The sequence below is a fragment of the Lissotriton helveticus genome, chromosome 3_1 (assembly GCF_964261635.1).
Source record: "Lissotriton helveticus chromosome 3_1, aLisHel1.1, whole genome shotgun sequence".
In the NCBI taxonomy this organism is placed as follows: Eukaryota; Metazoa; Chordata; class Amphibia; order Caudata; family Salamandridae; genus Lissotriton; species Lissotriton helveticus.
Window position 1 is genome coordinate 1,794,655,542 of NC_136061.1, and position 20,570 is coordinate 1,794,676,111.

A 20,570-nucleotide genomic window follows, 5' to 3' on the forward strand; every position below is an offset into this window, starting at 1 on the left:
GGAAAAGTATCAATTAGTAGTGTCCATGTTTGGTGAGGAGACACTCTGCAAATATTCGCGAAGCTTCTGAGGATCATCGAACGAGCGGGTACGACCATTATGTGTAATCTTACAAAAGCAAGGATGTAGGATACCATACTGGATATCCAACTGTCTCATTCGAGAACGAAGATTCAAAAATTCTTTGCGCCGAGCATTTGTAGAGGTCGAAAGATCTTGGGAAATAAAGATATTAAGACCAGACCAAATGAGACGTTGTTTGAGCCTGGCGGCCTTCAGTAAATTCATCAACTCTGTGAATTCAAGAAATAGCAGAATGATGCCACGACGTTTAGTTGCGTTGGAATTAGGACGTCCTAGGCGATGGGTTCTCTGAATATTGAGAGGATGCGAAGAGGGTTGAAGATCCAAAAGCTCATTTAGGAATTTCCGTGGAATAACACCATGTCAGGACCCTGAACAGTTTCCGGAATCCCATAAATGCGTAGGTTATTCCTGCAATTGCGGTTTTCAAGGTCCTCAGTATGCAATTTCAGCTTGTGCATCTCTTGTTCCAACAAAGGGATTCAAGACCTTGCCTTCCATAACAATCCATCGTTCCTCAATTTGTTTGAGTTTTTTATTAGTGGCAGACATAAAAGGTTGGAGATCACGAACCTCTTCTAAAATGGAGTCCAGAACAGGATTTGAAGAGGAAACAATAGGAGAAGGCGGATCATTTTTTGGTCTCTTAGGTTTAGTTCCAGTATGAGATGTTTTTCTATTGCCTGAGTCATGAGCCATGTTGAGAGCATGAGAATATGCCAAAAATAGCGAGAAGTATTGAAAATTGGGAAGAGGTGAATACTTTGCAGAATTACCAAGGCATATACCGCGGAAATGGCCTCCACTAGCTCAAAATATGAAAGTTACAAATATGCTCACTCAAAAATTAACACAGTAGCACAGTACGTGACATAGCCAAAGTAGAACGTAAGCAGGTGCCACTACTTAACCAGTGGAATAGTAAGCATCAAAAAGAACAGCTTTCATGAGAAAGAGAAAAAGGAGTCATTGATAAAAAGAAAAAGTATCCTCCAGAGTGAAGAGCAAAACTTCAGAAACATCGGAGGTAGAGCTAACTTAGTACTTTAACTAAGTAGTTGTATATTTTGCGTTCATTTTTAGGGACTTGAGACTTAGTACTTCAGCCTCTATGTCCTGTGTTGCCAAATCACAAAGATATAGTATTCTCCAGAGTGAATAGCAAAACAACAGAAACATCGGAGGCAGTGCCAAATTTCTCTTCAATACTTAAAATGGCGGCCGTACACCTCACAGAAACTGAAAAATAGAGGCAGTTGGCATGGAACACAGCTTAACACAACGAGGACATCGCGGTTTATGCCATACCTTAAAATGGTGATGGTAGTAGTAGGGCTACGCGATAGATAAGGTGTCCAGAGGAGGAAGCATTACTAGAAGCGGCAACTGCGCAGTGCTGAAGGAGAACGTGGGCTCAGCGGCACAAAATGGCGGCCGCCCGCGTCCAAAACGGGAAAGATTTACCGCTGTCCGAAAATGCTGCAGAATCGGCAGGAAACCTGCAACCGAAGCTTTTCCCGTGTGCAGAACATCCTCCGCCGTCGAAGCACACCCAAAGCAGGCTTGTAGAGGCGCTAAAAGAGGTTCCTATGGCATTTGAAGATCCATACCTCCACGGAGTTCACGGAGAAGCCGTCATCTCTCCTCGGCGCGTAAGCCACGCCCAGTGAGTGCACTTTAATTCTAGACAAAAACCAGCGGCTATAAGACCATTTATAGGCGTTCATGACTGAACATGAATAGAAATAAGGTACATTGACCAAGTGTGCCCCAGAAATAGAAAAGTCACATCTTACATATTCAAAATTGCTTCTCGCATTTAAATCAATGTGCACAGCAGAAACTATTTTCTTTAGTTTTAACACCAGACAATAGCTTGCACACACCTACTGTAATTAAATATGGAATAAAGTACCACCTGCCATTCAATATAAGGATATGGCAAGTCACTGAGGAGGTATGTACCCATATAGAGGATAAGATTGAAGGCTGAACACACATACTATAATTATATATGGGATAACATACCCCCTGCCAAACATTATAAGAATATTTCAAGTCAATGAGAAGTTCTGTGACCATAGAGAGGAACAAGACTGAAGGCTGAGTTCCTTTATAAGGGCACCGAGCTCTATGGTGACTTACAATATCCTATGGTAGGAGGTATTTTGTTCCTTATAATACATGATCACCAAGTCACCCTCTGTGCAAACCACTTAAAACATTGGTGTCTTGTTCGTTCGTGTGAAATGGTTGCAGATACAAAGGATTAAAGTGGACTCTAATTTGAAATTGGGGTGAAATATGGGAGCAGTGTCCACTTGCTGATTGCAAATGCTTGGACAAAATGTATGAGTGACTGCTGATGGACTTATAAGCCCCTTGCCCCTAGAGCCGCTCCACATCCCATGAGGCCCAACAGTCATCCATTTTCTATTCCATGCGGAAACATGTCATCCCCTCCCAAGGCTCAGAGGCCACCTAGAACAACAGCTATTCTGATGCTTTACTGGTGTAATTCCTAGTCTCACTGATCCTCTAAGCATGCGTCAGTTCTTTTAACTCTCTCTCATTCTCCACTGTGCATTACAGAGGTAAAGCATCAAAGAGGATACTCAGGATGGTGGGGTGTGGCAGGTGCTGCATATGAAAATTGACATTTTTTTTAAGTTTCCAAAAAACCTTTATTATTTGTATACAACACTATACACGGCTTGTTGCCTACAACCATATAACGGCCGGCAGCGTTTTTTTTTTTAGCAGTATATGCATACACAGCAAGCTGCCTACAACTGCATCGAGCCGGCCGCGTTACATGAAGCAATTAGACTGAAAGACATCTGTGTTGGTTGTCAGGAAATCATAAATAGTAACAACAATAGAGATTTACAGTGTGATTCACATTGATGCATTCGGTTCCTGCTTAAAGTTCAGCGCTACATATCATTTATTGCATTATAATACGTTACATACAACATTAACGGTCATTGTAGAAAAACATCAGAGAGCGTATCTGTAACCATCAAATCCTCTCTCGTCTCTACATTTTCTAAACAGTAGACTGTTCCAGCAGTGACACAAGCCCTTGTGTGTGTCAGTAAATGCGGCTAACTTGGAATATCCTACATATGGGTCTTTATAAGTGGCCACTTTCCTGGGGTCTTGTCAGTAAGTTGGACGTTAGTAGTGACCAGATGTCTCTAGGTCTGGACGCATCAGGCAGCAACTCGGCGTAAATAGCAGATTGCTCTTGGCAATAGACCATATCGTTGAGCCAATACTTAAATTTGGGTGCTCTCCCTCTGCCCCATCTACAGGCTATCCGTCTCTTGGCCATCAGTAGTGCAAGGGCTATGTATCGGTGATGTGCCAAGGGCATATGTTTAACATAACTCAGTAAAGCCAGTAGTGGCGTGGCCTCTATATGCGTGTTGGTCATCTGGTTCAAGGCTTTAAACACGTGTCCCCAATATTCATGTACTCCTGGGCAGTTCCAGGTCTATCACATCTATCTGTGTCACGTAGGTGGTGTCTATGCATTCTAACCGGCGTGTAATACAGCCTGTGTAGATATTTGTAATATATAATGTGCAGTCTGCTGCTGGCCAGTATCTGCTCAGTCTGCGAGCAACAGTACTCCCATTGGCCATCTGTTAATTCTAATCCTAATTCTTCCCCCCAACATGTGCGGGACGGTGGAGCCTCTACCTCTCGCTGTGTGTGGACTACTCGATAAATCAATGAAACTAGGCATTTGGGCGCTGTTTGCTGTAGGGGCAAATGCAATGGTGCAAGTACCTGAGGTTCATTCAGAAAGTCTGAATTTAAAGACCGGATCCCCTGCTTAAACTGTATATACAGAAAGGTATCCAATGGAGTGCGCTGTACATCCTGGAAGACACTCTCTGAGTCTCGGAATTGTCCATTCTCGTATAAGTCACCCCAAGTTCTGAGGGACGTACGCTCCTGAAATTTATGAAAAAGTGTTTCTTGCAGGAGGGGCATGATTGGGTGATATGCCAGCGGTAGTAGTGGGGAGTAAATCATGGGGGCCGCCAGGAGGTGCTCAATGCGTCTCCATGCCGTGATCGTGACATAGACGGTGTTCTGCGTGCGCTCCCGGGCATTCAGGGCAGCATATAGGACTCCCTCTATCGAAGTTGGATGCACAAGCCAGTGTTCGGCTGCTAGTTGTGTAATAATAATAATAAATAATAAATAAGTTCTTCCTTATTTCTAGTAATGCCAATACCCAGGTATCTTAGTTCGTCTTCGCACCATTCCAACGGTTAGTCTAAAGGAAAGCGCACAACGGAATCTGTCAACGGAAGTAGGCAGGACTTCCCCCAGTTTATCTGGATTCCTGATAGGTGACCAAATACAATGAACTCTCAAAGGAGTGTATACACGTTGTTTTGGAGGTCTCTCACATATAAAGTAATATCATCGGCATACATGGAAATCAATATTTGTCTCATGTTGCACCGCAAGGCTATGTCATTATGATGCTGACGCAACCATGCCGCCAGTGGTTCTGTCGCCATGGCAAATAGCAAGGGGGACAGAGGGCACCCCTGCCGAGAACCCCTATTAATCGAGAATCTTTGAAACATATGCCCATTAATAAACTCCTTGGCCCCCGGTTGATGATACAATAAGCGTATCCAAGATAGGAACAGTGGTGGGAACCCCATCCAGAGCATTATCCCAAAGATGTAATTCCATTCAATAGAATCGAAAGCCTTAGCGGCATCTAGAAAGATTGCTGCCAAAGGCAATTCTGGGGAGATATTATGCAAAACTGTAAAAAGAGTCCTCAAATTATGGGAAGTGGCCCTTCCCGGGACAAACCCGGACTGGTCCGGAAGAATCAAGTGCTCTAACAACAAGCTTAGTCGAGTAGCAATGAGTTTTGCCAAAATCTTGGCATCACAATAGAGAAGGGAGAGCGGTCTATAAGACCCGCACAGGTGAGCCGGTTTGTCGGGCTTCAAAAGTGAAATAATGAGGGCTTCCCTCATCGATGGAGATAGGGAACCGACCTCCAAAGACTCCTCACAGACCTCGCACAAAACTGGAGCCATCAGATCCACATAGTTCTTATAAAATTCAATCGGAATGCCATCCAAGCCAGTGGCCTTCCCGGACTGCATACTCATGATGGCATCTCAAACCTCGTCTAACATAAAATGGAGCACACAAGAATTGTCGGTGTACGTCGCTCAGCCAGCCGAAAGTGACATCCCTAAGGTAGGGATTCAAGTCTAGGTCATGCCTTCCGGTGGTGGTATGTAGAGCGGTGTAGTGACCAGTGAAATCCTCAAGTATGCTTGCAGTGTCCCAACAACGCGTTCCGTCCGGCCTCTCCAATTCTATTACGTAATTAGAGTAGCGCAGCGTGTCCGCTAAAGTTTTACCCGGTCGCTCCCCCTCCCCATACCGGTGGGTCCTCCAATGTTTGCCTCTAAAACTTGTCTCCCTATGCGCCTCCTCCATGTATTCTGTAAGTTTGGTCCTAAATTCCCGCTGTGTATCCCCGTTTGGTGTGAGCGCCAATGCTGTCTCTAGTGCCCTGAGCTCCCGTTCCAATCTGCAGAGTGTGTTGGTAATATCTTTGAGCACGCCCATCCCTTTGGATATGCAAAACCCTCTCAGTGTGACATTAAATGCCTCCCAAATGGTCTCAATGTACCGTACCGCACCTTTATTTCGTGTAAAAAAGTCCTGAATCTCGTCACTTAGTTCGTCGTCAAACAGTGTGTCTAAAAGAATACGTGGGTTAAGCCGCCAAGCACTGCGCGGGGGGCCAAGATCAACCGAGGAGAGCGTGAGTTTAACAGGTGCATGGTCGGAGTATGTCTTAGCTAAGTGTTGTACCATACAGACCGCTGGCCCCAGTCCCCGGGATATAATCCAATAATCTAGTCGCGCCCAGGATGCGGTGTGTGCTGTAAAGTGTGTCTCCTCATGTTTTTGGGGATTAATGTGCCTCCACGCATCTATCAAGTGGTTATCTACGATGATATCTTTTAGTATGATGCTTACCTTAGTGCGATGATGTGGAGCAGGGTGTGACCTATCTAGATTTGGAGCGTGGGTAACATTGAAATCTCCACCCCATATGATGTGATCGAGCCTATTTCTCTTGTCGCCCCCCATAAAGAGGTAAAGAAATCTGGAGCATCTACATTGGGTCCATAACAACATACCAAAGTGACTGACTCTGACCCTAGGCGCCCCCAAACCAAGCAATACCTCCCCTCATAATCATTGGAGGTTCCAGCTAGATGAAAGGGCACCTGTCTCTTAACCAATATGGCAGTACCTCTGGCGTAACTTGAATATGAGGAGAAAACTCTGTGTGCAGCCCATCTAGATGCGAATGTAGAGGCCCTCTGGGGTGGAGTGGGAATAGTAATTTTTACCCCTATGCTATCCAACGCTTTCCCTACTGTTGCACCCTCTGGAGTGGGAATAGTAATTTTTACCCCTACGCTATCCAACTCTTACCCTACTGTTGCACCCTCTGGAGTGGGAATAGTAATTTTTACCCCTACTCTATCCAACGCTTTCCCTACTGTTGCACCCTCTGGAGTGGGAATAGTAATTTTTACCCCTACGCTATCCAACGCTTTCCCTACTGTTGCACCCTCTGGAGTAGGAATAGTTATTTAAACCCCTACGCTATCTAACGCTTTCCCTACTGTTGCACCCTCTGGAGTGGGAATAGTAATTTTTACCCCTACGCTATCCAACGCTTTCCCTACTGTTGCACCCTCTAGAGTGGGAATAGTAATTTTTACTCCTACGCTATCCAATGCTTTCCCTACTGTTGCACCCTCTGGAGTGGGAATAGTAATTTTTACCCCTACGCTATCCAACGCTTTCCCTACTGTTGCACCCTCTGGAGTGGGAATAGTAATTTTTACCCCTACGCTATCCAACGCTTTCCCTACTGTTGCACCCTCTGGAGGGGGAATAGTAATTTAAACCCCTACGCTATCCAACGCTTTCCCTACTGTTGCACCCTCTGGAGTGGGAATAGTAATTTTTACCCCTACGCTATCCAACGCTTTCCCTACTGTTGCACCCTCTGGAGTGGGAATAATCATTTAAACCCCTACGCTATCCAACGCCTTCCCTACTGTTGCACCCTCTGGAGTGGGAATAGTAATTTTTACCCCTACGCTATCCAGCAATTTTCCTACTGTTGCAATATGTGGAGTACGTATATATATTAATTTATATGTAGAGTTTTTAATTTATTTTAAAAGTATATGTATTAGTTATAATTTTTTTAATATGTTTTAATGTTTTTATTTAATATTTGTAAAATTATATGTATTTTTAAAATATTTTTACATTATTATTAATACATTTAAAAAAACGATATTTTTAATTTCGATATTTTTGTAGTACGATATTAAATTTTCGATATTTTTGTACTTACCTTTATGAAGATATAACTCCGGTATTTTTGACTTCGATATTATTGTGTCGATATTTTTGTATGTAGATATTCTGTCTGTCGATATTATGTCATAGATTCCTCACCTGAAACACACATAACTTCTAATTGAGCCGCCCCCCAGCAAACATAGTACAGATCTCGGATATAACAGTTCGTTACCAGTTGCACGACGTGCAAGGGACCCATCACTGTGCCTCCTCATCCGCTCCTGCCACTGGGGACCGCCGGGGGTCTTCCGCCTCTGCTCATTTTTTTAAGTTGCTTGAGGAAGTTCTCCACCTGCTTTGGCTTCGTGAAGAACCTTTGCTTGCCTTGATGCGTTACCCTCAACCGCGCTGGATACAGGAGTGCATAGTCAATCTGGGCTTTCCGCAATTTACTCTTGACATCTATAAATTTACGTCTCTCTTCTTGGACCATAGGCGTGAAATCAGGATAAATAGAGAAGGAATTGCCATCATACGACAAGGTTTGTTTACTTCGCGCAGCTCTCAACGCCACATCTCGGTCTCTGTAGTTTAGGAGCCTTGCAATTATGGGCCTCGGAGTGTCGCCAGGCTTGGGCCTAGGGCTCAGCGATCTGTGAGCACGCTCCACAATAAATTGGATAGACAAGGCTTCCGAGACAATCGCCGATAGAAGCAGTTTCTCCACATAGTCTTCCATTCGTCCAGTGTTGGTCGTTTCCGGTATACCTAAAATGCGAATGTTATTGCGTCTATTGCGCACTTCCACGTCTTCGTTCTTTGTCGCAATAACCCTCAGCAAGTTATCCATGCGGGAGAGCTGCGACGTGTGTCTAGCAGTCGTGTCTTCTGCTTCAGAGATGCGCCGTTCTGTTTCCTTGAGCCTTTCGTCATGTCCATCTAATTTGTGAGCAATGGCATCCATCCGCGACGACATCCTGTCGACCTTATCCACTATTGTGGCAAACCCTTGACGGACTTCACGAAGGATATCTTGTACCTCAGTAGACTGTCCAGCAGTTTCTTCCTGGGATCCACCGCCTACAGCACGTTCCTGACCTTCTTGCCCTGTGCGGGTATTTCTCTTAACGGCGCCAAAGTTACGTTTTGGTTGCCTCGTGTCGGTTTGCCCATGTTGTCTCTGGGCTTGCAAAACAAAACAAAAACACGCTGCATTGCGGACTTCCGGACTCTTCTTGTGACCCGTGGTTCGACTACCACGTCAGCGGGGACAATGTTGCTTTTAGAACAAAACTGAGCCGCGAAGTTTCAATATCAATATACTAGGACCCCTCTTGCCAATACTCTGACGGGTCCCCCCAAGCCAGTGCTATGCCTCAGTCCGTATGGGCGCTCGCCGTGGCTTCCTCCACGTCCCAGGACAATACAGAGGCCCCCACACAATTCCGGTATCAGCTTGCAGCTTATGCGTTCTGGGACATAAAATACCTCCTCACAGATGGGTGCAGATGTCTCGGGGTCACTGTTGCGTCATCCGCCTAACATTGCCGCCTAGCGATGTCTCGGCAGTACCAACCCCACAGGGGCAGTTCCCTCTAAGCAGACCCCGGTTATCCCCAGCCGCCGCGACTATCGCCGTCTAAACGTGTCCTCCGATGCTAGGGTGCCCTTTGGCTTGTCTTCCTGGTTACTTACCACTACAGGACGTCCTGTCCCTTGGGAGCGTCAGCTGCAATTATTTAACCAGCTCAGGGCAGCGCAGATATCCCGATGAGCAGTTCGCAGGCCACAGCAGCCGTCAATGTTTGCCCATCGGGGGTGGGGGGGTGGGGGGGATTAGGTGGTCTGAAATTTCCTGTGCCTCACTATTGCTCCACACCAGCCTCTGCTTATAGTTAGGGCCGTTGTGACCCCACACTCACCGCCACTACCCAGGGCTCTTCCTCAATCTCTTCTCCAATGCGGATGCCACAGACGTCGTGTCCCCCGCAAAGGGTCCCGCCGACGGTGATCTCTGCTCAGCAGGGGTCAAGGATTAGTCTGCCACTTCCCGGAGATAGTCAGCCCGCGCGGCCTAGACGCGGCGTGTGCAGCCGCGGGCTGCCGTAGCCTCCGAGGCCGGCGTCCAAATGCACACAGCTCCACCGGTCACCCTGGGTCAATCTCTGGCAGCGTCTTGCGGGCGCCGGATACAGTTGATCTGCACGAATTTCACCGTGCAACAACTGGAGGGGTAGCTCTATCAATTGGTGGCTGTCGATACCGCAGAGGAGGTCATTTAATAGGATAATTGCAGGATAAAGGTCGCCGGACGGCGAGAGCCTCACTTGTAGTGTAGTTCCTATTATCCCGATAGGCTCTGCACATTGGAATAATACCTTCAATAGTATAGGCCTAGACCAGACGTTAACTAGGTCTTCTATTGTCGATATTAGACTTAAAGTTTTGGGTTTGCCAGCTAGCTCAGAGTTCACTAGAAACTTTCTCGAATAGGCAAGGAGGAGTTGAACCTCCCTGGATAGACAAGAAGGGATTTAGTTTCTGACAACCATAGAACATGACAACTTTGCTCTCCCCTAATCAAGAGTGTATCTCTAGAGTCGTGTGAAAACAAAAGACAACTTATTTTACTCAGTCAGTACGTGTATTCTTAGTTTCACCAGATTGTAGAGAAAAGGAAGAGACGGGCGTGTTCAATAAAAGATGTTATTTATTGATCAGTCTCTTTTCTCGTACAAGAGAAATGAATCGATATTATTGCAATACTTATGGTTAAGTAAAGTGCATACAATAAAAGCAGAAGTATGAAATAATACTGTAAAAACATTTATATGGTTTCTAAGCCATATGATGGTTTAAAAATGGATAAAATAGATACATACATATATACATTTGACTAATCGTACTCAACTGGTGCTTCTAACTACGCCTATCCCGGTGTACCTGACCTAAGCCTAATACGTGGGCGGGAATAGAAAGTAGCAGTTTAAGTTAAGTTTGTTTTGCCAAGTGACTGACTCAAGAATTCTCTGCCAGGGGTTATTCAGTTCTGTACCTGAGATCTAGGATGGTTGAGGAATGGTATCTCTCGTCTTTGGTCTCGATATTCCAGGCTGCCTGCAAGGGCTGCTTGGAAGCGCCGGAGCTGGATTTCTCGGCAGGAGAAAGCAGCGTCTCGTTCTCAGCGTGTCAGGAAGGCGGGGCAGTGCCAGCGGGGTCCGCTCTGTGCTGGCCTCTTCGGCAAGTCTCGCTGCTCCGATCTCGTCACCACCGCGTGTGTTTGCTTAAGGCAATATCGGTAATATTTATACCTGTAAGGTGCCGAGATTGACGTAAGGATGGACATAGATACGTCAATAAGGATGTCATACGAACTGGTCGTTAGCACATTCTTTTACTGAAGTTCTCGGTTGAAATCAAAACAATGGCCGCAGGGATTTTCCCAGGTTGTCATAGGTTTGATTTGTTTTGAGAACTCCGTATGCCTTATCAGGGGCTGGAGGAATATTGCTTGCCTAATTAGATGGCAAGCGTTATGACCTAATCAGATAACGCGTTCCTGTGCCGTGGTGTGGCTTAATCAGATAACGGTTTCTGCATCATGGGATGGCTGCTAGTTAGTTTGTTAACCAGAACAGGGTCAGATACAGGGGGATCGATACAGAACCTATAGGAATGCATCACACACTCACATGCGGCCATTCGCAAGTGCACCACCTAGCGCCCCCAAAAAATTGACATTTCTGCAAGATAATGGCCAGTATTAAGCTGTGATTCATGAAACCTTTGTGAATAATGCTCGTTGTCTATCATTCTTTAAGGAGCTGCTACAGTAGAATATAGGGAAAGGGTTCCAAGTATTTAATCTCCCTGGATTTTTAGCTGTTTGGTTTTGCATTTTTGAACTTTTACTGTGATTGAGTCTCATCTCTTGAGTCTCACTCATGGTAAAACCAGTGAAAATGGACTGAGAGTGTTACCACCAGTGTCTGCCTTTTAAGATAAGGCCACTGCTGTGCAGCAAGGTTAAGAGTTCTGGGCTGGTGCCACAAGAACATGTGAGCACACGCATGTGCACACATATTAGGGCTGAGCAAGTGAGACTACCGTCTGGCTCATCCCGGTATCTGTGCACAGAGAGCCTATTACAGTAGCAACCCTTCAGGGATTGGTACTGACCTGGTGTTAGCCTTATAATGTAAGTGGGCATTCATAGTGTAAGTCTGTGGTACTTATTGGAAAGTGTGTGTGCCCAATGCATTATACCATATGGGTGAAACCTATGCATCTGCACAGTTTCTCCATACTTAGTCCTAGTGATAGCAGTCAAGTAACAATTTTAGGGTAAACATGTACAACATGGGCAGAGCCACTGTCACTTTTGTGATATCGGTTCTCCTAATGGCTATCTGAGAATGTTCATTTTTCCTGACTCAGCCATAATCAGATTCCAGAAATGTATCCCTACTACTGGGGTTGGGTTAAACACTACTGGCCAAATTAATTATTCTGTTAGCCAGCAAGAGGATAGAAGGCCTCCCCACAAAATAGTGCCATTAACAGACCTTGACCCTGGTCTTGGGAAAGCAAGGGGTGGGGTGGAATTCTGCATGTGTTAATTAACTCCTCAGACTGCACCAGGCGTGGGCAAGCCCCACTCCACAGAAACAAAGGAGGAATGTCAGTCCTCCGGAGGGACAGCCCTTTGACATTTTGGCAGGAAATTTCAGGAAGTGCCATTTTCGGTCAGGGCTTAGGCTCTATGGAAGATCTTTGCATAAACCACTTTAGGTCACCATTTTGAATTGTCCAAGAATTCAGTGCATAAAGGTTGGGACATTGAACAAATGATGATGTGGCATCCTAGTATTGTGCGGGGGAGACTAGCTCCTAGAACTTTTCCACCCCCACTTAAACACCCTTCAACATGTGAGAGATACATAGGAATAACCTGAACTTGGGGATGCAATGCTGAAATAATGCCCAGTTGGAAGTAAGAAGACTGCTAAACCTCTGTGAGTAAGGCCTTTGGGACTCTTAAACTTCCGCTGGCACCCAGGACTAGAATGGTTCTCTCCAGGGCCAGTGGTGCCAGCCCTGTTATGCCCCCTGAGGAACATTAGGGGGAATGGACCTGCTGGGGGACATTGGACGGTTCCCCTAGAATGACTGTACTCCCCTTGACTTCTCTGACACAGAGGTTCCTTGCAAGTAGCTAGGAGACTTTGGGACCTGCAGCAAAGATGGTGTTCCCTGTGTTGGTGGTAGAGGGGCTGATGAAGACAGCCCCTCCCCGGATGTATGACATTACAACGCATGCTTTTACCACGCATGCCTTTACATCGCAGTTTTTACAACGCATGCTGTTACAACCCATAGCGTTAAGGGGTGCTGGATAGTGAATAGTTTAATTTACTATTCCAACTCCAGTCCCCGTGGGTAGTAGGGAAGGTGTTGGATAGTAAATTAAAACTATTCCCTATCCTAGAGCGCCCCCCAGCGCAATACGTTGTAATGACATGCGTTGTAATAGTTGCGACGTAAAGGCACTGCGTGGTAAAAGTTGCGTTGAAAAGGATGTTTCCCCCCTCCCCATCAGGAGAGAGCACCAGGAGCACAGGCAGAGGACAGGTCTAGTGAAGGCAGCCTTAAAAGTCAAGCTCCTTAATGAAAATCAAGTTTAGAGGCCAAGAGGCCTGAAGAAAATGCTCCAGGTTGCATAAAGCTTGCCACAACGAGCAAAACCACACTAATATCATGAATACTGGCCCTACATGGCTGTAGAAAATGACTTCTGAAGCTTGGTCCCGTAGGGGGATCGAGTGGGAAATTGAGCAAATAGCACTCTGCTGTAACATCATCAACTACCCCCCCCTTTGTGGTCCAATCCTGCGAGGGTCAGCACAACTTCCAGTTCATAATGTTTTATGGAGAGAAAGCATGAGTGGGGCAGCCCACCCTGAGCTAACCTTGACCACGGGGACACCATCCCCCCATGCATGACGCAGAGAAACACTATCCTGGTGGATACCGCTCTCCATGCCTATGTTTAGGGAAGCAGGGAGCAAACCGCCAACATCTCCTATCCCACTTGGACACGGGTGGGGAGAAAAGAAAACGTTGGCACAGAGCAGCTCTGTTGCCTCCACACTGGCACACGACTCCTGTTCTGGCTACGGGAGCCAGAAGGGCTGCATAGGAGTGGGCTCCACATGTGGCCCCAGCATTGTGCATGAACTTGGTAGACCATTGCAGGAACAAGGGTGAGCAACCCTTATAAAAGAATTGAAAAGTGAGGCATGAAGCTGCATTTCGAAAAAATACCCAAAATGAATTTTTTGAAAGGAGGCAAAACGGCTCATCTCGTATTCAGGCCTGTGGGCGAAGGAGCACTGCAAAAACCCACACGAGGCGCTGCAAATTTGCATATTCCCCTGCACCAGAATGGCAGGGTCATAACCAACATGTTGTTGAGGTTTTGAGCCCTGCCAGAGTGAAGCAATCACCTATAATTGTGCCACTAAAGTTTTTACAAGCTTACCGATCCTCACGGACACTTTTCACGTTTTGTAACACTAATGGAGCCCGTGATTTTGTAGATGGGCTCTGGAGCGTGGGGACAACTGTTGGCTGGTTCTAAAGCTGCAGTAGCAGCATAGTAAAAGTAGAAATAAGACTCTGGGACATGTTATTCATTACAATGCTTTATTGACACCGTTGATGTTTGATAATGCAAGGTTTTACATTAGAATAAATAACATTGAATGTTGTTACTATCCCCATTATTTGCAATGGTGAATTATAACGTGTTTCCTGTGTTTACTAATGTGGTGATACCCTCTCTGCCTGCCTTATTAATAATGACACCCCTATATATTGTGAGATTGTACCTAGAATAGGTGGAGGTTGTGATTATGGGCTCAGGGCTTGCTGGGGGTTGTGAACTGTTCTGAAGGTGTCATCAAAGGTACTTCCATCTACCTGATTGTGTATATTTATAATTATTGCATATTATTTAGTAGAATGTGTGTAATAAAGTACTTTCCCTTTTTATAAGCAAAAATACTGACCTGATAAGTATTTATTGAGTATTGTTAACTACCAGCGACCTGAGAGTACTAGCCCTCACCACCTCTCCTGAATAGGTATTAAACTTATCTGCTTCACTATCCTGAAAGCTGAGAGACTCAAGTGCTATAATGGGGTTCTTCGTTCCCCATAGACTAAAAGTTGCCGACTTATTACTTGTGAAGAACACACGCCCTTCACAATAACTCAATTTCTTACAAAAAGTAATTAGAATTTCTACTGATTTTGGTTATGTAATCTCTGGTGTGGGTCTTTTCCTCTCCTTGAAATTGTATGTCTGTGCTGCAGGCACACACAACTACTAAATTGGCATACGATGTAATGGCACTCAGTTGCTGTTTCATTGTCCACCCAGAAATCTCTCATTCTGACTGGCTAGCAAACAGAATGAGTGACTATATAAATGTAGCTATAGGACAGAAGAGAAAGAGTCTCTTTACATTGGACAATAGTTTTCAACATCACAAGGCTTACCATGCAACACAGTCTCTTTACATTGGTCATTGGTTTTCAAGATCATAAGGCTTACCATGCAACACACGTTTCAGAGAAACACCGTTGAGAAAGTTTAAAACACATTTTTTAAAAACATTATTTTTAAGACAATGTAAGCCACTCGAAATCTATTAGGTGGCCACCAATCACTATTTATCACAAGCGAATTAATTTATAGGCAGAGCATAAAATTAGATGATGTATTTAGTTTGAGACAATTAGATTTGATTTTGTAAGTTGCAGAGAAAGGCTGTGGGTGCTGTGTGGCTCCCTTGGATGGTAAATGAGATGCTAGGCTCAATTCTTTCCCAAGGCAGTGTGCTTGTCTGTTGACTATTAACGACCATTGACTGTGAAGCCTTTTTGTGGCAGACACTTTTTAGGTATCTATTTTTGCGTGAGATGCAACAGGCCACAAAATGTTGCTCCTCTGGCAATGGTCTCTACCAACAGGGCAAACCAAGCTGCAACCGCAAGCCCTGCTCTTAGTGAATTTGAGTGCTATTAGCAGCAGATCTCTGAGTGACTGTGTATCATCAAAAATGTTTTGGAAACTCAGGGGCTTATTTACAAGCCCCTTGCACCGCCAGTACATCACTTTTTCCCATGTTAAAGACAACACACCAGCAACGCGGGGGGGTTGAAATAAGTCCCCAGTGGCGGCTGGTGACATTCGAAAGTGGTAAGCGTAAAACAATAGCCGTACTTCAATGTTGCGGGCGAGCCTGAACCTCCTACAGGGGATTCGGGGGGGTTCTTCTCCTGAGAAAATTTTGAAAAAAGAGTGGGCAAATGGTGCATTTTCAAGCAAATTTGAGATAGCAGGAAGGTTAATGAAGCAATTGTGAATCAGATGCTCCTTAATTAACATTCTACACAAAACATAAAGGACACATTTATTGATTCCAATAGTCGCCCAAATGCAGACATCCCATTAGATAATGCATAGTATGATCCTATGTCATACTTAGGATGGTTAAAAGCTCATTTTAGCTTCAAGACCGTTTTACTATCACATTCCTTATTGATTAAAGGTGTAATGCCAACAAATCGAAAACATCAACCACAGCTTATGCAAACATGCTTAGCACAGGGTAACGTGAAATGCAATAGGAAGCATGTTATCAGATCCGGAAAAATCTGTGTCACAGCAGAGAAAATAAAAGGGCAAAACTAGCCTGGACCATTGCAGAGGCATCCAAAAATGAACTTCGTGTTACTACAAATTGACAAAATGTTTTGCAAACAGTTACTTGTCCTCCACAACGTATTTTTAATTCAATTGGGATTGGAAATTTAATAAAAATACCCTTGATGGCCTTACAATATTCAGTAGATTAAATAGGTATTTACGGAGGCCGCCAGTTCCCTTGTCCATGTGGGTGGAAAACTTCAAGCAACTAGCCAATATGAAATAACAAGCATTTACAATGCAATGGTCTCAGCATTATTAAAGGTAGAGCTATTGGCATTGCTTATGACATTTTTTTTTTAAAATCATAAATAAATAGCATTGTCATTTACATTGCCAATAGCTCAATCGTTAAATAAATGGCATTGTCATTTACAATGCCAATAGCTTAATCGCTCGCATATGCATGACCTATTGCATTTACACCCACACAGAGCCACACACACACACATACAGAGCCACCCACACAGAGTCATTCACATAGAGCCACCCACACACACAGAACCACCTACACAGAGCCACCCACACATAGAGCCACCTACAAAAAAAGCTATCTACACAGGAGGAAAAAGTAAGATGGGCAGAAAGAAAGACAAGAATGGAAGGGGAAAGGAAGAGTGAAAGAAGGAAGGAAACTTCGAAACAAAGAAGGAAGAAATGGTGAAGGGTGGAAGGATGGATGGACTTTAGAATGAACCAATTGGTGTGATGGATGGAGCAATGGAACGATGAGTAGCAGAGTGAATTGAGGATTGGTGGAAGGATAGGTGATGGGCTAGTGACTGGATCAATGGCTAAAAAGATAAATGGATGCATGCATATACCGACAAGTGGATGGACAATTAAGGAAGCATGCAAATGTGGATGAATAAAGGGTGAACGTGAGAATCGATAGATGGATGTGTGGATGGATACGTGAAAGGAAGGACGCCGAAAGGGTATAGGAAACTGTTCTAGGGAGTATGGGCTGTGTCCCTTGGTGCTATTTAAGATATGGTTCAAGGTGGGAGCTATTTTACTGTTATTCCTACTCAGTTGTTTCAAAGTCTATGAAATGCTGCAATTCAAGGAGCACTGTCCTGCACTCCCGAATTGTCATCTGTTGACAAAGTTTGATTTGTTTCCCCTGAATGTTTTTTCAATCTTTGTATTGCTAAATTAAAATCAACTACAATTATGTGCACAGATTAGCAAATCTATAAATATGCACTTTAATAAAGAAATCTAGAAGAGTGGCTCCTACTAACAAAGAGAGAGGAATAAAATAAGATACAAGAGCGCATAAACATTAATGACACCATCTACAATGTGGTTTTCACTGGAATACAATCTGTCAAATGTAAGCGATTCTGAGAGGGGTAAGAATGCGGATATTATTAAGCTGTAAAGTAAGTCCCGGCTGGGGAGCACACTACCTTCTTTTTCAAGCAGGGCAGGAACACGAAGAAGCAGAGCAGGGCCCACGCGACGACTCCGAGCACCACTCCCACGACCACGGCAGCCGCCATCAACCCGGGAGCCACCTGCAGCGACTCCACGGCATCCCTGTGGTCGCAGGCCCCGCAGCAGCAGCGGTAGTCGCGTAGTGACAGTCCAAAGTCATTGCCGTCTATCTCGGGGCAGAGATACCGAAACATATCCCTTGTTCGACCGGGTGACTCCGCAGCACAGTGGGCACCCGAACCGTTGTTCTTTACGGGCTATGCCGATATTTTTGTCGGATTTGGGGGAAAATGATACAAAAGCAAACGTTAACTTACATGAGGCAAAAGTGACCATTGTGAGCAAACAAAATACAAGAGGTAGCAAAAGGTACATTACATGAGGAATAGACTGGGACCTCGGCGAGAGGGAGGTATCCCTGAACACCACCATGTTTCTCCGAGGCAATGCAGAAATGCCTCGGAGAAAGCACTGTCTTTTTCCGATTCGGGGGCGTGGTTTTCGTTCTCTCCTCTTCCCATTGGCTGGAAGGTAAAATTCCAGCCAATGGGAAGAGGAGAGAAAGTAAATAGAAAGAAGCTTAAAAAAACGCCCCGAATCCGAAAAAGACTGGGCTTGAACCGAGTGACGCCCCTCTCCTCCAATGGCTGGCCTCCGTTTAGGAAGCCAGCCAATGGAGAAGAGGGGCGGGTTCCAAGCCCCCTCTAAGAAACATTAAGTCTTCGGAGCTCCGCCCACTGCTTACGCAGTGCGACGGAGTCCTCGACCTAAAAACCAACTGCACCAACGTTCAATGTACAATAAACTCTGACAAAAACAAAGCTCCTCTAAGGAGAAGCAGATACTCCTTGAGCAAAACCACAGTTTCTAAAATGAAACATTTCGGCTAGTTGTAAATGATTAAGTTTCAAAAACGTACAAAGAACTTACTTCAACTTTTGATATAAGTACTTTGAAGCAATGTGCCACCGGAGTGGCATTTAAATTTAAAACTGTGGACATCACCACCGCATTCTGGTTATAATACATGTGGTAGGCTTCATTTGAATAATTACATTTAAAAGATTAAAACCACACAGATGGTGCAATGCAGTAGTGTCCAAAAGGAGACGGTCACATCAGCGTAAGCATAATCCCTCCCACCCCTGGACTTTCCCCAAAAAGTCAGCTATTATGTATTTAAATTACTTAAGTGTTCAGGTTTTTTTAAAAATTGTATAACACTCAAAAGGCCTAAAACCCACTGACAACTGAAGATGAAGATATGATAAACGTCAAGACTGCTGTCCCCGTAGATGCGCGATCAGATTGTGCCCTGGGCCTGAACGCACTTCAGCCCAGCAGATACAGGTCAGGCAGGCTGAGCCTAGAAAACACCAGTCCCAGCAAAAGATTGTGAGCCAAACTTTGGGGCAAATTATCAAGCGACAGCGATAATTATCGCCGGCCGCGCTTAGCATGAAATTTTTTATCGGTCGAAATTATCGCAATGCTAGCGCTGTATTAACAACGCATAGCTCAATGGCGATAAATATTCCAGCGATAGTGGTGTTTTCCATGAAACATTGCTGGTTTCCCAGCGATGTTCCATGGAAAACAGTGATAATCTTTCTGATACAACCCTATGGTCGTATCAGCATAATCCACCCCCAATGTAAAGTATAGGTAAGTTAGCATTTTAGCAGACATTAGTTTTTAGCAAAAACAACGGTTTTCGCCAAAAACTAACATCTGCTAAAATGCACGGGCCTCCTTGTAAATATCGCGATGTGCACATCAGCGATAATTTACAAGCAGTACTGCCCAGTGATGCCCACTTTACATCTCATTAGAGATGCAAAGCTAGGCGTCGGGAAAACGGGTGCTAACATGCGCTTGTTGATATGCCCCTTGGTGCTTATACTGAGAATGAAGACAAGGGGACAGCGAGAGAAAGGGACATAGTAGCCATGCGAGACAGGCATACAAAGAAGAGAAATACAGAAGCAGTGACAGACGGAGCAACAGGCAGATAGATATAGGTGCAAAGAGATAGAGGCAGCTATACTGACTTTTTCTGTTTTTATCTCGTCCTAACGCCCTCCAGCTGTCGCCTATCTCCATCTTTCCTTGTCTTTCTCTTGTTGTTTTTCCTCCCCGTCTTCATCCTTCATTCCCCTTCTTATTCTGCCTCTTTATCTTTCTCTGTTTTTCCGTGCCTCCTCTCTCCCTTTCTCTCTCCATCTGCTTCTACCTTTAAATGCGTTTCTTTCTCCCCGTCTGTTTTCACGTCTGTTTTTCCGGCTTCCTTTTCTATCTCTTTACCTATATTTCTGTCATTCCTTATCTATATGGCTCTTTTGCTTGTCTTTTTCTGCCTCTCCCTCTTTTCCTGACTTTCTTTCCACGCGGGGTTGCGTGGGGTCGGGGGACGGGGGGGAGGGAGTTTCAAATTACATGAAAAGAAAAATCACCGGACCGGATCTGCGTCGCCTCTGCTCCTGGGCCGGGGTCCCACGTTGGCGCCTTCCAATTCTATTAAACAGGAACAGTAGCGTCAATGGCGGCAACCCCTCCCAGCTAATACTGACGCTGCCCCAGCAGCGCAAGGATTGGCTTAGCAGGGATACTTGCTGCCCATTCGTCCATTAGGATACCGAGGGTTGCAGCGGTGATCAACCCTCGCTCTTCTAATGTGCAGCTGCCAGCCAGAGCAAACACTAGTGCGCATGACTGGGCTGGTTAGAAAAATTCTCCGACCTAAACTTAACAAGTACACTTGTGCGGCTGCCTGCTGTGCGCTCTGCGCCACTCCCCATCTTACAATGCATGTCATTCAGCATGACGCCGGACCGCCCACCCCTTCAAACTCTGAAGGGGGTGGATGGTC

General features: G+C 45.1%; 1 long non-coding RNA gene across 1 annotated transcript in view; it reads right to left on the reverse strand.

Moving 5' to 3' along the window:
- LOC144825157 (uncharacterized) overlaps positions 1-17,987 on the reverse strand; it is a 44,142-nt gene extending 26,155 nt beyond the window's left edge. Inside the window, exon 1 of the long non-coding RNA XR_013609304.1 lies at positions 17,674-17,987. This is a non-coding gene — a long non-coding RNA (uncharacterized LOC144825157). The remainder of the gene's footprint in view (positions 1-17,673) is intronic.
- Between the last annotated feature and the right edge of the window lie 2,583 nt (positions 17,988-20,570).